This window comes from Triplophysa dalaica, chromosome 22 (assembly GCF_015846415.1).
Source record: "Triplophysa dalaica isolate WHDGS20190420 chromosome 22, ASM1584641v1, whole genome shotgun sequence".
NCBI lineage: Eukaryota > Metazoa > Chordata > Actinopteri > Cypriniformes > Nemacheilidae > Triplophysa > Triplophysa dalaica.
In genome coordinates, this window is record NC_079563.1 from 5,473,666 (window position 1) to 5,490,449 (window position 16,784).

At 44.2% G+C, this 16,784-nt stretch overlaps 5 non-coding genes and 6 pseudogenes across 5 annotated transcripts; all 11 read right to left on the minus strand.

The window, feature by feature from the left end:
• Positions 1–1,296: 1,296 nt before the first annotated feature.
• LOC130412421 (U1 spliceosomal RNA) lies at positions 1,297–1,460 on the minus strand. The gene has a single exon (XR_008905304.1). It is a non-coding gene; the product is annotated as a U1 spliceosomal RNA (small nuclear RNA).
• Positions 1,461–2,252: 792 nt separating this feature from the next.
• Positions 2,253–2,430, minus strand: LOC130412507 (U2 spliceosomal RNA; annotated as a pseudogene).
• Positions 2,431–6,229: 3,799 nt separating this feature from the next.
• On the minus strand, positions 6,230–6,393 carry LOC130412433 (U1 spliceosomal RNA). The gene has a single exon (XR_008905315.1). It is a non-coding gene; the product is annotated as a U1 spliceosomal RNA (small nuclear RNA).
• Positions 6,394–7,201: 808 nt separating this feature from the next.
• On the minus strand, positions 7,202–7,375 carry LOC130412501 (U2 spliceosomal RNA; annotated as a pseudogene).
• A 491-nt stretch (positions 7,376–7,866) lies between these two features.
• Positions 7,867–7,988, minus strand: LOC130412553 (U2 spliceosomal RNA; annotated as a pseudogene).
• An 807-nt stretch (positions 7,989–8,795) lies between these two features.
• LOC130412444 (U1 spliceosomal RNA) lies at positions 8,796–8,959 on the minus strand. The gene has a single exon (XR_008905326.1). It is a non-coding gene; the product is annotated as a U1 spliceosomal RNA (small nuclear RNA).
• A 796-nt stretch (positions 8,960–9,755) lies between these two features.
• Positions 9,756–9,931, minus strand: LOC130412485 (U2 spliceosomal RNA; annotated as a pseudogene).
• Positions 9,932–13,730: 3,799 nt separating this feature from the next.
• Positions 13,731–13,894, minus strand: LOC130412455 (U1 spliceosomal RNA). Its single transcript, XR_008905337.1, has one exon. It is a non-coding gene; the product is annotated as a U1 spliceosomal RNA (small nuclear RNA).
• Positions 13,895–14,698: 804 nt separating this feature from the next.
• On the minus strand, positions 14,699–14,872 carry LOC130412502 (U2 spliceosomal RNA; annotated as a pseudogene).
• A 491-nt stretch (positions 14,873–15,363) lies between these two features.
• Positions 15,364–15,485, minus strand: LOC130412554 (U2 spliceosomal RNA; annotated as a pseudogene).
• Positions 15,486–16,292: 807 nt separating this feature from the next.
• Positions 16,293–16,456, minus strand: LOC130412467 (U1 spliceosomal RNA). Its single transcript, XR_008905348.1, has one exon. It is a non-coding gene; the product is annotated as a U1 spliceosomal RNA (small nuclear RNA).
• Between the last annotated feature and the right edge of the window lie 328 nt (positions 16,457–16,784).

The window sequence follows — 16,784 nt, forward strand, 5'->3', positions numbered from 1 at the left end:
TTCACTGAGCAGGGAAGCGGTTTTAAAACTTAGATCAAAACCTTTGTTAAAAGGCAAGGTCAACAAACAATTCAAATCAGACGCATTAAAATTCAAAACTTTTTGTACTAGCTTCCTGGAGAAGTCCAAACGGGACAACCCCAGGAGCTTTCCATCTACCTCTCTGAATAAAAACCGCACACTGTGGTGCCTCTGCACGCCGGCACGAGCAGCCGACATGGTAGAGGCACCCACAGCAGGTAGTAAAACGAATAAAACAACAACAATAAATAAACAATAAATAAGTAAAATCAGTAAAATCACTCACCTTAAAAACGATCCTTGATAAAAAAAAGGGTCCCTTTAAAAGCCGCTTGTCCGAGCAGTATACCTCCTGAAGTTTGTCGACACGTGTATTGAATAACACGAATCAGGGAAACCTCCAAGAGGCGATCGCAACACAACCTATTGACCAGACACGTGATCTTAGCCAAAAGGCCGAGAAGCGATGCCCACAATGGGTGGCAAAAGGCAGAGCGTGGGGCGGCACCGACTATTGGGCTTGCGGTGCACATGCGCCTCAAAGGTCAGCGTGTGATCGTACGAACACACAATCAAATGTATCGTTTAAACAACAGAATCAATTAACCAATTAACGAAAGAAGAAATAATTAAATGGGCTATTTTTGAAGACCTGAACGAATGAAGGAACGGACTGAAAATCAAATGTATCGTTTAAACAACAGAATCAATTAACCGATTAACGAAAGAAGAAATAATTAAATGGGCTATTTATGAAGACCTGAACGAATGAAGGAACGGACTGACAATCAAATGTATTGTTTAAACAATAGAATAAATTAACCGATTAACGAAAGAAGAAATAATTAAATGGGCTATTTATGAAGACCTGAACGGATGAAGGAACGGACGAGCACGCACACGTTTCACAGAAATGAAGGTCAGCGTGGTCTGGCAGAATCTCCGTCGAAGATGCGTTCTATACTCGTCTGATGAGGCGTCCAAAATATGAACGAAAAAACAATTAAACAAATGAATCAAACATAAAACCAGCAAACGAATAAATGAATATCTAAATAATTATATATATAAATATACCTACATGCATACATACATACATGTATGTGTGTTTGGGAACGACGGAACAGCAAACAACCGTATTAAAAAAAAACATGGTATTAGGAAGTAATCGATCACTCGATTTGGTGCTCGTCTCTTGCGGAATCTGCAGATCTGACGCCAACAAGGTTCGAAATACGGACACAATACAAAATCTCTCTTCTTTTGATACATGATAAGGGGAGAGCGCGAACGCAGTCCCCCACTACCAGAAATTATGCAGTCGAGATTCCCACATTTGGGGAATTCGCAAAAGTCAACCCAACCTGAGTGCAATGGCCGAGCCTCGTCCTGGGTGAACCGCCTTCGTGATCATGGTGTCTCCCCTGCCAGGTAAGTATGATTTGCCCCGTTCGGGCAAGACATCGCTTACTTGCCTCTGCCATGCGCATCAACGCTGACCCCGAGCGAGCGTTCGGCAACTGCAAGTTCCATTTGATTGCTCTGTAGAACCCGTGGGAAAGCGCACGAAGGCGACGGTCCACAGGCAAACATACACATGAACAGACAAATACATTAAGAATTCAACGCAAACAGTCCACATATGTGCTGAAAGTGTTTCAATTGGATGCTGGACACCTTTTGCATTTAAGCATTTGGCAGACGCCTTTATCCAAAGCGACTTACATTGCTTTATCCTATACATTTACATAGGTATTTGCAATTCCCAGGGATCGTACCCAAAACCTGTTAACGCAATGCTCTTACCACTGAGCTACAGGAAGCCCCGTTCTCTCTCTATCACACAACAGCATTTAAGCCAGGCGCAAGCGTCTCTAATAGGAACTACGTTCTTCAACACATAACTATCCGCATACATTTAGGGCTTTAGTGAGTGCGTGCGTGAGACTGTGAGAGAGTGAGAGTGAGAGTGTGAGAGAGTGAGTGAGTGAGTGAGTGAGTGAGTGAGTGAGTGACTGAGTGACTGAGTGAGTGAGTGAGTGAGTGAGTGAGTGACCGAGTGAGTGACCGAGTGAGTGACCGAGTGAGTGAGTGACCGAGTGAGTGACTGAGTGAGTGAGTGAGTGAGTGAGTACTTGCCAAAGTATTTTTCTGTATAAGACAGTCACGTGAGAAATAAAACTTTGCGTCTTCTCATCACTACCTTTCAACACAAGCTGCTATCCCCGAAAGGGGAATGCACCGTTCCTGGAGACACTGCAATACCAGGTCGATGCGTGGAGTGGGCGGAGCAAGCCCCGCTTCCAGCTCCGCGTTTCAAAAATCCATTTAATATATGGTCCCCAGATAGGGGACGTATCAGATATTAAACTGATAAGAACAGATTTTTTTCTTTCGAAAAAAGTTTATTGTCTCAAATACATGCTGAATACACACACATAATTTAAAAGGTCAGCATTACACACTACATTTTAAAAGTCATGAGATAGGTGTTTCTCTAGATCCTGAAAAGTTTTTGTATAAGGGCAAAAAATTCTGTGCCTAAGACTTAAAAAATTATTATTAAAAAAGTCATTAGTGTCTGTCGCACAAGAAACTGGTGTATCTAATCCATAAAAAAATGTTCTTGTCCTCAGCTCTCCCGATCCTTGCACACCACCCAGCACTTTGTGCCCAGAGGAGATCCTCTTAAACCGAGGCACCGCTGCCCTTCTCGAGCTACTTCTCTGAGAGTTGAGCATCTACGGGCAGTCAGACGTCGTTGCTGTCGGGACCTTCCTGTGAAAGCTCCGGCCCCCACATCCGAATGGCTACGTGGGGCGTACTCCTGCAGCCTCGCTTTGGCCAGCTTTGTTGAGGTCTGCAGAGACACATCCACGCGCATCCCCGCCAGCAGGTTTCCGGGGTCCACCTGGCATCTTGATACAGCTTTTTCACCTCGGGATGATAGGAGCATTTGCTGGCCTGCTCTCTTGGCTGATCCACCAGATGCCATGTGATGGTTTCGGACCCCCCTGCTGGTAGGCACGGGAATTGCAGGGGGCCGGCCGTTGCCCACAGATCCCAGGCAGCACTGCACCCCCGAAGAGTGTGCCCCACGGTCTCTGGCTCTCCACACCCGGGCCGTGGACAGGTGGGGGTATTTGCCATGCTGCGGGAGTACATCACGACTCTAACCGGGAGGATCTCATTGGCCGCCGTCTTTTCCATGTGCTTGGTCAGGAGAGCTGAGAGCACTACCCTGTGCCTAACCCAGCATCTTAAAATTGCTTGTTCCAGTTCCTGCACGACAGAAACAAAATTTAGTTTACAGTAAAAACAGCAAACACTTTCTTTTTCTGCATTAAAATGTTCTGAAATGTTCTTATAAAAAGGTTTACTCTGATCGTAACTTAAAAATTTCATCCCACTCAGGTACATCCATCTCCTGCTTTTGGCGTCATAGTGTCTTTTCTCATTCTCTACCATCTGAAACTCCATAAAAATTAGCACACAGCACAAAACGGGAGCTTGAAGAAGGGGCCCCGTCATTTTTGCTGTGCGAACCGCTCCAGTTATATGGTCCTTAGATTCAGAGCTCCTCCCACTTTTAAAAGATAAAACACATTCTCTTAAAATCAAAACATCGGATTGAAACACTTCTAAAAAGGATAAGAAAATTTGTGCTCTCAAGGGGGCTCTCTTAATATTAAAATCCATGGTTAATACTGTAAAAGACATAGCTAGAAGTAAAACCGGGGATAAGAAGGGGTGATTTAACTTAATTAAAACCATAAAACCATTGTTATAAAGCTACAATTTCTTGTGAAACAAGTTCTTCCTTCATTTCTATTACAGAGAAACCAGGGGGTTGAACCTGTTTTTTCCCAGAGCTGCCTTCGCTGCCTTTGGCAGCTCTGGGAGTAGATGATTTCAGCTCAATTGATAGGAAGGAAATTTCGTTTGCAGAGTTAGAAGGGAATATCCTGAACAGCTCCCCTGATGAGGAGGAATCTGATCTAGGTTCCATTCTTCCTCCTTTTTCAATTTTCTTCACTGAGGGAGATAGAGTATCCCTCTTTCTCTTCAACTGAGCACTAGGGAACATATCAATAAGTTCCTCTCTTTCTCCATCTTGACTTAACTGCATTACCTGTTCAACTTCACTTTCATCAAAATCGCATGCACCTACTTCTGGGTCCTTGATCGATTCATTGTTGGCTGAGGGTGGCTCCATCTCGTTCTCTTCTTGTTCTCCACTTACTGATTTTGGCGGGAGATTTAAATTTTGTTGTTCCGCCCCTTCGTTTCTAATCTCCTCTCTTTGCTCGAGCCTTACAAGTTTAGGCGGGAGATTTAAAAAAATTAGCTCCGCCCCTTCATTTCCGGTCTCGTTCTCTGGGTCGACCATTTTGTTTGATTTGAGTTTGTTGGCAAAAGAGTTAGGGCAGTCTCTGTAAAGATGATTTGTGTCTCCACAGAGATTGCACTTTCTGCCATTGGTGCACTCTTCAAAAGAGTGACCAATTTCTCTGCACTTTTTACAAAATATTTTCTGGCAAGCTTCAACAAGGTGCCCGAGTTCGCCACATCTACGGCAGAGTTTGGGCATTCCCTGGTAATGAATGTAGCCCCTGTTTTCTCCAAGAACTATCATTGATGGCAAATGTTTCAGGCCCTGGAATCCTTGAGGGTCTTCCCATTGTTTAATGGGCACCCTCCAAGCGCAATTCCAGATGCCATCCTCATCTACCACCTTCATAGCCTGGCCCTTCACAGTGCAGTATCTTCCCAACCATACACAAATGTCTTCACTGCTCACGGTTTCATTAAACATTCTGACAATCACAACCCTCTGTGCATTGTCAGTCAGTTTATCAACCTTAAACATTTCGAAGTGGGTTTTGTCTTGTTCAAACCGTTGCCAGAAAGCATTAAGTGTAGTTGCATTTTTAAAGCTTACATCGAAACCTTTATTAAAAGGCAGGGATAAGATACAATTTAAATCTTCCGGACCGAAACCAAGCACTTTTTGAATGAATTTTCTAGAAAAATCTAATCTTGAAATCTCTACTACCTTTCCATTCATTTCTTTTAAAGTGAAACGCACACTGTGGTGCCTCCGCATGCCGGCACGAGCAGCCGACATGGTGGAGGCACCGACAGCAGTCTCCAATAGGTAAAAGAAAAACGCAATAAAACAAATAAATATTTAAAATCACTTACCCCTTGGAAATGATCCTCACAGTACCAGATACCTTCCTCGTTAAAAGCCGCTTGAGCCGATACGCCCTCGCAGTGTACCTCCTGCGGGTTAAAGCAAGTATTACTGAAAAATACGAGCCGTTGGACCCACAAGAGGCGATCGCAACTCAATCCTCTGACCAGATACTTGATCTTAGCCAAAAGGCCGAGAAGCGATGCCCACAATGGGTGGCAAAAGGCAGAGCGTGGGGCGGCACCGACTATTGGGCTTGCGGTGCACATGCGCCTCAAAGGTCAGCGTGTGATCGTACGAACACACAATCAAATGTATCGTTTAAACAACAGAATCAATTAACCAATTAACGAAAGAAGAAATAATTAAATGGGCTATTTTTGAAGACCTGAACGAATGAAGGAACGGACTGAAAATCAAATGTATCGTTTAAACAACAGAATCAATTAACCGATTAACGAAAGAAGAAATAATTAAATGGGCTATTTATGAAGACCTGAACGAATGAAGGAACGGACTGACAATCAAATGTATTGTTTAAACAATAGAATAAATTAACCGATTAACGAAAGAAGAAATAATTAAATGGGCTATTTATGAAGACCTGAACGGATGAAGGAACGGACGAGCACGCACACGTTTCACAGAAATGAAGGTCAGCGTGGTCTGGCAGAATCTCCGTCGAAGATGCGTTCTATACTCGTCTGATGAGGCGTCCAAAATATGAACGAAAAAACAATTAAACAAATGAATCAAACATAAAACCAGCAAACGAATAAATGAATATCTAAATAATTATATATATAAATATACCTACATGCATACATACATACATGTATGTGTGTTTGGGAACGACGGAACAGCAAACAACCGTATTAAAAAAAAACATGGTATTAGGAAGTAATCGATCACTCGATTTGGTGCTCGTCTCTTGCGGAATCTGCAGATCTGACGCCAACAAGGTTCGAAATACGGACACAATACAAAATCTCTCTTCTTTTGATACATGATAAGGGGAGAGCGCGAACGCAGTCCCCCACTACCAGAAATTATGCAGTCGAGATTCCCACATTTGGGGAATTCGCAAAAGTCAACCCAACCTGAGTGCAATGGCCGAGCCTCGTCCTGGGTGAACCGCCTTCGTGATCATGGTGTCTCCCCTGCCAGGTAAGTATGATTTGCCCCGTTCGGGCAAGACATCGCTTACTTGCCTCTGCCATGCGCATCAACGCTGACCCCGAGCGAGCGTTCGGCAACTGCAAGTTCCAGTTGATTGCTCTGTAGAACCCGTGGGAAAGCGCACGAAGGTGACGGTCCACAGGCAAACATACACATGAACAGACAAATACATTAAGAATTCAACGCAAACAGTCCACATATGTGCTGAAAGTGTTTCAATTGGATGCTGGACAGCTTTTGCATTTAAGCATTTGGCAGACGCCTTTATCCAAAGCGACTTACATTGCTTTATCCTATACATTTACATAGGTATTTGCAATTCCCAGGGATCGTACCCAAAACCTGTTAACGCAATGCTCTTACCACTGAGCTACAGGAAGCCCCGTTCTCTCTCTATCACACAACAGCATTTAAGCCAGGCGCAAGCGTCTCTAATAGGAACTACGTTCTTCAACACATAACTATCCGCATACATTTAGGGCTTTAGTGAGTGCGTGCGTGAGACTGTGAGAGAGTGAGAGTGAGAGTGTGAGAGAGTGAGTGAGTGAGTGAGTGAGTGAGTGAGTGAGTGAGTGACTGAGTGAGTGAGTGACTGAGTGAGTGAGTGAGTGAGTGAGTGAGTGAGTGAGTGAGTGAGTGAGTGAGTGACCGAGTGAGTGACCGAGTGAGTGAGTGACCGAGTGAGTGACTGAGTGAGTGAGTGAGTACTTGCCAAAGTATTTTTCTGTATAAGACAGTCACGTGAGAAATAAAACTTTGCGTCTTCTCATCACTACCTTTCAACACAAGCTGCTATCCCCGAAAGGGGAATGCACCGTTCCTGGAGACACTGCAATACCAGGTCGATGCGTGGAGTGGGCGGAGCAAGCCCCGCTTCCAGCTCCGCGTTTCAAAAATCCATTTAATATATGGTCCCCAGATAGGGGACGTATCAGATATTAAACTGATAAGAACAGATTTTTTCTTTCGAAAAGTTTTATTGATCTTTTCACAGCATATGTCACTTTATGTTACAACATTTCAACTTGGACAAGCACGTATTCTAAAACCATTATGGAGCAGGTTGTTTAAAACCCTTAAAAGAAAAACCTTTTTTAAAAATTTAAATAAAAACATCTCTCTTCTGTTGAACAGGAGCGGCGTGAGCCCTTAACAAATAAAAGTTCAGTTTGTCTCGCTCTCCAGAACAAGTTCATGCTAGGTGTTTGTGGTCCCAGCGGAGATCCTCTTGAACCGTGGCACCGCTGCTCCTCTCGAGTTAATCCTCTGAGGGGGAGCATCTACGGGCAGTCAGGGTCGGTGGCTGTGGAGACCTCCCTGTGAAGCTCCGGCCCCCACGTCCGATTGGGCACGTACGGCGTACTCCTGCCGCCTTGATGAGGCCAGCTGGTGAGTGGCTGGCAGAGACACCTGTACGTGCTTCCCTACCAGCAGGTTTCTGGAGGTCCAGATGGCATCCTTGATGCAATTTATGGTGATCCAGAGATCTATTTCATGTTTTTCTGGCTTTTTCCTCTGGATCACCCCGCCTCTCACCATGCGGTAAGAACAGATACTACACTTGATCTTAGCCAAAAGGCCGAGAAGCGATGCCCACAATGGGTGGCAAAAGGCAGAGCGTGGGGCGGCACCGACTATTGGGCTTGCGGTGCACATGCGCCTCAAAGGTCAGCGTGTGATCGTACGAACACACAATCAAATGTATCGTTTAAACAACAGAATCAATTAACCAATTAACGAAAGAAGAAATAATTAAATGGGCTATTTTTGAAGACCTGAACGAATGAAGGAACGGACTGAAAATCAAATGTATCGTTTAAACAACAGAATCAATTAACCGATTAACGAAAGAAGAAATAATTAAATGGGCTATTTATGAAGACCTGAACGAATGAAGGAACGGACTGACAATCAAATGTATTGTTTAAACAATAGAATAAATTAACCGATTAACGAAAGAAGAAATAATTAAATGGGCTATTTATGAAGACCTGAACGGATGAAGGAACGGACGAGCACGCACACGTTTCACAGAAATGAAGGTCAGCGTGGTCTGGCAGAATCTCCGTCGAAGATGCGTTCTATACTCGTCTGATGAGGCGTCCAAAATATGAACGAAAAAACAATTAAACAAATGAATCAAACATAAAACCAGCAAACGAATAAATGAATATCTAAATAATTATATATATAAATATACCTACATGCATACATACATACATGTATGTGTGTTTGGGAACGACGGAACAGCAAACAACCGTATTAAAAAAAAACATGGTATTAGGAAGTAATCGATCACTCGATTTGGTGCTCGTCTCTTGCGGAATCTGCAGATCTGACGCCAACAAGGTTCGAAATACGGACACAATACAAAATCTCTCTTCTTTTGATACATGATAAGGGGAGAGCGCGAACGCAGTCCCCCACTACCAGAAATTATGCAGTCGAGATTCCCACATTTGGGGAATTCGCAAAAGTCAACCCAACCTGAGTGCAATGGCCGAGCCTCGTCCTGGGTGAACCGCCTTCGTGATCATGGTGTCTCCCCTGCCAGGTAAGTATGATTTGCCCCGTTCGGGCAAGACATCGCTTACTTGCCTCTGCCATGCGCATCAACGCTGACCCCGAGCGAGCGTTCGGCAACTGCAAGTTCCATTTGATTGCTCTGTAGAACCCGTGGGAAAGCGCACGAAGGCGACGGTCCACAGGCAAACATACACATGAACAGACAAATCCATTAAGAATTCAACGCAAACAGTCCACATATGTGCTGAAAGTGTTTCAATTGGATGCTGGACACCTTTTGCATTTAAGCATTTGGCAGACGCCTTTATCCAAAGCGACTTACATTGCTTTATCCTATACATTTACATAGGTATTTGCAATTCCCAGGGATCGTACCCAAAACCTGTTAACGCAATGCTCTTACCACTGAGCTACAGGAAGCCCCGTTCTCTCTCTATCACACAACAGCATTTAAGCCAGGCGCAAGCGTCTCTAATAGGAACTACGTTCTTCAACACATAACTATCCGCATACATTTAGGGCTTTAGTGAGTGCGTGCGTGAGACTGTGAGAGAGTGAGAGTGAGAGTGTGAGAGAGTGAGTGAGTGAGTGAGTGAGTGAGTGAGTGAGTGAGTGACTGAGTGACTGAGTGAGTGAGTGAGTGAGTGAGTGAGTGAGTGACCGAGTGAGTGACCGAGTGAGTGACCGAGTGAGTGAGTGACCGAGTGAGTGACTGAGTGAGTGAGTGAGTGAGTACTTGCCAAAGTATTTTTCTGTATAAGACAGTCACGTGAGAAATAAAACTTTGCGTCTTCTCATCACTACCTTTCAACACAAGCTGCTATCCCCGAAAGGGGAATGCACCGTTCCTGGAGACACTGCAATACCAGGTCGATGCGTGGAGTGGGCGGAGCAAGCCCCGCTTCCAGCTCCGCGTTTCAAAAATCCATTTAATATATGGTCCCCAGATAGGGGACGTATCAGATATTAAACTGATAAGAACAGATTTTTCTTTCGAAAAAAGTTTATTGTCTCAAATACATGCTGAATACACACACATAATTTAAAAGGTCAGCATTACACACTACATTTTAAAAGTCATGAGATAGGTGTTTCTCTAGATCCTGAAAAGTTTTTGTATAAGGGCAAAAAATTATGTGCCTAAGACTTAAAAAATTATTATTAAAAAAGTCATTAGTGTCTGTCGCACAAGAAACTGGTGTATCTAATCCATAAAAAAATGTTCTTGTCCTCAGCTCTCCCGATCCTTGCACACCACCCAGCACTTTGTGCCCAGAGGAGATCCTCTTAAACCGAGGCACCGCTGCCCTTCTCGAGCTACTTCTCTGAGAGTTGAGCATCTACGGGCAGTCAGACGTCGTTGCTGTCGGGACCTTCCTGTGAAAGCTCCGGCCCCCACATCCGAATGGCTACGTGGGGCGTACTCCTGCAGCCTCGCTTTGGCCAGCTTTGTTGAGGTCTGCAGAGACACCTCCACGCGCATCCCCGCCAGCAGGTTTCCGGGGTCCACCTGGCATCTTGATACAGCTTTTTCACCTCGGGATGATAGGAGCATTTGCTGGCCTGCTCTCTTGGCTGATCCACCAGATGCCATGTGATGGTTTCGGACCCCCCTGCTGGTAGGCACGGGAATTGCAGGGGGCCGGCCGTTGCCCACAGATCCCAGGCAGCACTGCACCCCCGAAGAGTGTGCCCCACGGTCTCTGGCTCTCCACACCCGGGCCGTGGACAGGTGGGGGTATTTGCCATGCTGCGGGAGTACATCACGACTCTAACCGGGAGGATCTCATTGGCCGCCGTCTTTTCCATGTGCTTGGTCAGGAGAGCTGAGAGCACTACCCTGTGCCTAACCCAGCATCTTAAAATTGCTTGTTCCAGTTCCTGCACGACAGAAACAAAATTTAGTTTACAGTAAAAACAGCAAACACTTTCTTTTTCTGCATTAAAATGTTCTGAAATGTTCTTATAAAAAGGTTTACTCTGATCGTAACTTAAAAATTTCATCCCACTCAGGTACATCCATCTCCTGCTTTTGGCGTCATAGTGTCTTTTCTCATTCTCTACCATCTGAAACTCCATAAAAATTAGCACACAGCACAAAACGGGAGCTTGAAGAAGGGGCCCCGTCATTTTTGCTGTGCGAACCGCTCCAGTTATATGGTCCTTAGATTCAGAGCTCCTCCCACTTTTAAAAGATAAAACACATTCTCTTAAAATCAAAACATCGGATTGAAACACTTCTAAAAAGGATAAGAAAATTTGTGCTCTCAAGGGGGCTCTCTTAATATTAAAATCCATGGTTAATACTGTAAAAGACATAGCTAGAAGTAAAACCGGGGATAAGAAGGGGTGATTTAACTTAATTAAAACCATAAAACCATTGTTATAAAGCTACAATTTCTTGTGAAACAAGTTCTTCCTTCATTTCTATTACAGAGAAACCAGGGGGTTGAACCTGTTTTTTCCCAGAGCTGCCTTCGCTGCCTTTGGCAGCTCTGGGAGTAGATGATTTCAGCTCAATTGATAGGAAGGAAATTTCGTTTGCAGAGTTAGAAGGGAATATCCTGAACAGCTCCCCTGATGAGGAGGAATCTGATCTAGGTTCCATTCTTCCTCCTTTTTCAATTTTCTTCACTGAGGGAGATAGAGTATCCCTCTTTCTCTTCAACTGAGCACTAGGGAACATATCAATAAGTTCCTCTCTTTCTCCATCTTGACTTAACTGCATTACCTGTTCAACTTCACTTTCATCAAAATCGCATGCACCTACTTCTGGGTCCTTGATCGATTCATTGTTGGCTGAGGGTGGCTCCATCTCGTTCTCTTCTTGTTCTCCACTTACTGATTTTGGCGGGAGATTTAAATTTTGTTGTTCCGCCCCTTCGTTTCTAATCTCCTCTCTTTGCTCGAGCCTTACAAGTTTAGGCGGGAGATTTAAAAAAATTAGCTCCGCCCCTTCATTTCCGGTCTCGTTCTCTGGGTCGACCATTTTGTTTGATTTGAGTTTGTTGGCAAAAGAGTTAGGGCAGTCTCTGTAAAGATGATTTGTGTCTCCACAGAGATTGCACTTTCTGCCATTGGTGCACTCTTCAAAAGAGTGACCAATTTCTCTGCACTTTTTACAAAATATTTTCTGGCAAGCTTCAACAAGGTGCCCGAGTTCGCCACATCTACGGCAGAGTTTGGGCATTCCCTGGTAATGAATGTAGCCCCTGTTTTCTCCAAGAACTATCATTGATGGCAAATGTTTCAGGCCCTGGAATCCTTGAGGGTCTTCCCATTGTTTAATGGGCACCCTCCAAGCGCAATTCCAGATGCCATCCTCATCTACCACCTTCATAGCCTGGCCCTTCACAGTGCAGTATCTTCCCAACCATACACAAATGTCTTCACTGCTCACGGTTTCATTAAACATTCTGACAATCACAACCCTCTGTGCATTGTCAGTCAGTTTATCAACCTTAAACATTTCGAAGTGGGTTTTGTCTTGTTCAAACCGTTGCCAGAAAGCATTAAGTGTAGTTGCATTTTTAAAGCTTACATCGAAACCTTTATTAAAAGGCAGGGATAAGATACAATTTAAATCTTCCGGACCGAAACCAAGCACTTTTTGAATGAATTTTCTAGAAAAATCTAATCTTGAAATCTCTACTACCTTTCCATTCATTTCTTTTAAAGTGAAACGCACACTGTGGTGCCTCCGCATGCCGGCACGAGCAGCCGACATGGTGGAGGCACCGACAGCAGTCTCCAATAGGTAAAAGAAAAACGCAATAAAACAAATAAATATTTAAAATCACTTACCCCTTGGAAATGATCCTCACAGTACCAGATACCTTCCTCGTTAAAAGCCGCTTGAGCCGATACGCCCTCGCAGTGTACCTCCTGCGGGTTAAAGCAAGTATTACTGAAAAATACGAGCCGTTGGACCCACAAGAGGCGATCGCAACTCAATCCTCTGACCAGATACTTGATCTTAGCCAAAAGGCCGAGAAGCGATGCCCACAATGGGTGGCAAAAGGCAGAGCGTGGGGCGGCACCGACTATTGGGCTTGCGGTGCACATGCGCCTCAAAGGTCAGCGTGTGATCGTACGAACACACAATCAAATGTATCGTTTAAACAACAGAATCAATTAACCAATTAACGAAAGAAGAAATAATTAAATGGGCTATTTTTGAAGACCTGAACGAATGAAGGAACGGACTGAAAATCAAATGTATCGTTTAAACAACAGAATCAATTAACCGATTAACGAAAGAAGAAATAATTAAATGGGCTATTTATGAAGACCTGAACGAATGAAGGAACGGACTGACAATCAAATGTATTGTTTAAACAATAGAATAAATTAACCGATTAACGAAAGAAGAAATAATTAAATGGGCTATTTATGAAGACCTGAACGGATGAAGGAACGGACGAGCACGCACACGTTTCACAGAAATGAAGGTCAGCGTGGTCTGGCAGAATCTCCGTCGAAGATGCGTTCTATACTCGTCTGATGAGGCGTCCAAAATATGAACGAAAAAACAATTAAACAAATGAATCAAACATAAAACCAGCAAACGAATAAATGAATATCTAAATAATTATATATATAAATATACCTACATGCATACATACATACATGTATGTGTGTTTGGGAACGACGGAACAGCAAACAACCGTATTAAAAAAAAACATGGTATTAGGAAGTAATCGATCACTCGATTTGGTGCTCGTCTCTTGCGGAATCTGCAGATCTGACGCCAACAAGGTTCGAAATACGGACACAATACAAAATCTCTCTTCTTTTGATACATGATAAGGGGAGAGCGCGAACGCAGTCCCCCACTACCAGAAATTATGCAGTCGAGATTCCCACATTTGGGGAATTCGCAAAAGTCAACCCAACCTGAGTGCAATGGCCGAGCCTCGTCCTGGGTGAACCGCCTTCGTGATCATGGTGTCTCCCCTGCCAGGTAAGTATGATTTGCCCCGTTCGGGCAAGACATCGCTTACTTGCCTCTGCCATGCGCATCAACGCTGACCCCGAGCGAGCGTTCGGCAACTGCAAGTTCCAGTTGATTGCTCTGTAGAACCCGTGGGAAAGCGCACGAAGGTGACGGTCCACAGGCAAACATACACATGAACAGACAAATACATTAAGAATTCAACGCAAACAGTCCACATATGTGCTGAAAGTGTTTCAATTGGATGCTGGACACCTTTTGCATTTAAGCATTTGGCAGACGCCTTTATCCAAAGCGACTTGCATTGCTTTATCCTATACATTTACATAGGTATTTGCAATTCCCAGGGATCGTACCCAAAACCTGTTAACGCAATGCTCTTACCACTGAGCTACAGGAAGCCCCGTTCTCTCTCTATCACACAACAGCATTTAAGCCAGGCGCAAGCGTCTCTAATAGGAACTACGTTCTTCAACACATAACTATCCGCATACATTTAGGGCTTTAGTGAGTGCGTGCGTGAGACTGTGAGAGAGTGAGAGTGAGAGTGTGAGAGAGTGAGTGAGTGAGTGAGTGAGTGAGTGAGTGAGTGAGTGAGTGAGTGAGTGAGTGAGTGACTGAGTGACTGAGTGACTGAGTGAGTGAGTGAGTGAGTGAGTGAGTGACCGAGTGAGTGACCGAGTGAGTGAGTGACCGAGTGAGTGACTGAGTGAGTGAGTGAGTACTTGCCAAAGTATTTTTCTGTATAAGACAGTCACGTGAGAAATAAAACTTTGCGTCTTCTCATCACTACCTTTCAACACAAGCTGCTATCCCCGAAAGGGGAATGCACCGTTCCTGGAGACACTGCAATACCAGGTCGATGCGTGGAGTGGGCGGAGCAAGCCCCGCTTCCAGCTCCGCGTTTCAAAAATCCATTTAATATATGGTCCCCAGATAGGGGACGTATCAGATATTAAACTGATAAGAACAGATTTTTTCTTTCGAAAAGTTTTATTGATCTTTTCACAGCATATGTCACTTTATGTTACAACATTTCAACTTGGACAAGCACGTATTCTAAAACCATTATGGAGCAGGTTGTTTAAAACCCTTAAAAGAAAAACCTTTTTTAAAAATTTAAATAAAAACATCTCTCTTCTGTTGAACAGGAGCGGCGTGAGCCCTTAACAAATAAAAGTTCAGTTTGTCTCGCTCTCCAGAACAAGTTCATGCTAGGTGTTTGTGGTCCCAGCGGAGATCCTCTTGAACCGTGGCACCGCTGCTCCTCTCGAGTTAATCCTCTGAGGGGGAGCATCTACGGGCAGTCAGGGTCGGTGGCTGTGGAGACCTCCCTGTGAAGCTCCGGCCCCCACGTCCGATTGGGCACGTACGGCGTACTCCTGCCGCCTTGATGAGGCCAGCTGGTGAGTGGCTGGCAGAGACACCTGTACGTGCTTCCCTACCAGCAGGTTTCTGGAGGTCCAGATGGCATCCTTGATGCAATTTATGGTGATCCAGAGATCTATTTCATGTTTTTCTGGCTTTTTCCTCTGGATCACCCCGCCTCTCACCATGCGGTAAGAACAGATACTACACTTGATCTTAGCCAAAAGGCCGAGAAGCGATGCCCACAATGGGTGGCAAAAGGCAGAGCGTGGGGCGGCACCGACTATTGGGCTTGCGGTGCACATGCGCCTCAAAGGTCAGCGTGTGATCGTACGAACACACAATCAAATGTATCGTTTAAACAACAGAATCAATTAACCAATTAACGAAAGAAGAAATAATTAAATGGGCTATTTTTGAAGACCTGAACGAATGAAGGAACGGACTGAAAATCAAATGTATCGTTTAAACAACAGAATCAATTAACCGATTAACGAAAGAAGAAATAATTAAATGGGCTATTTATGAAGACCTGAACGAATGAAGGAACGGACTGACAATCAAATGTATTGTTTAAACAATAGAATAAATTAACCGATTAACGAAAGAAGAAATAATTAAATGGGCTATTTATGAAGACCTGAACGGATGAAGGAACGGACGAGCACGCACACGTTTCACAGAAATGAAGGTCAGCGTGGTCTGGCAGAATCTCCGTCGAAGATGCGTTCTATACTCGTCTGATGAGGCGTCCAAAATATGAACGAAAAAACAATTAAACAAATGAATCAAACATAAAACCAGCAAACGAATAAATGAATATCTAAATAATTATATATATAAATATACCTACATGCATACATACATACATGTATGTGTGTTTGGGAACGACGGAACAGCAAACAACCGTATTAAAAAAAAACATGGTATTAGGAAGTAATCGATCACTCGATTTGGTGCTCGTCTCTTGCGGAATCTGCAGATCTGACGCCAACAAGGTTCGAAATACGGACACAATACAAAATCTCTCTTCTTTTGATACATGATAAGGGGAGAGCGCGAACGCAGTCCCCCACTACCAGAAATTATGCAGTCGAGATTCCCACATTTGGGGAATTCGCAAAAGTCAACCCAACCTGAGTGCAATGGCCGAGCCTCGTCCTGGGTGAACCGCCTTCGTGATCATGGTGTCTCCCCTGCCAGGTAAGTATGATTTGCCCCGTTCGGGCAAGACATCGCTTACTTGCCTCTGCCATGCGCATCAACGCTGACCCCGAGCGAGCGTTCGGCAACTGCAAGTTCCATTTGATTGCTCTGTAGAACCCGTGGGAAAGCGCACGAAGGCGACGGTCCACAGGCAAACATACACATGAACAGACAAATCCATTAAGAATTCAACGCAAACAGTCCACATATGTGCTGAAAGTGTTTCAATTGGATGCTGGACACCTTTTGCATTTAAGCATTTGGCAGACGCCTTTATCCAAAGCGACTTACATTGCTTTATCCTATACATTTACATAGGTATTTGCAATTCCC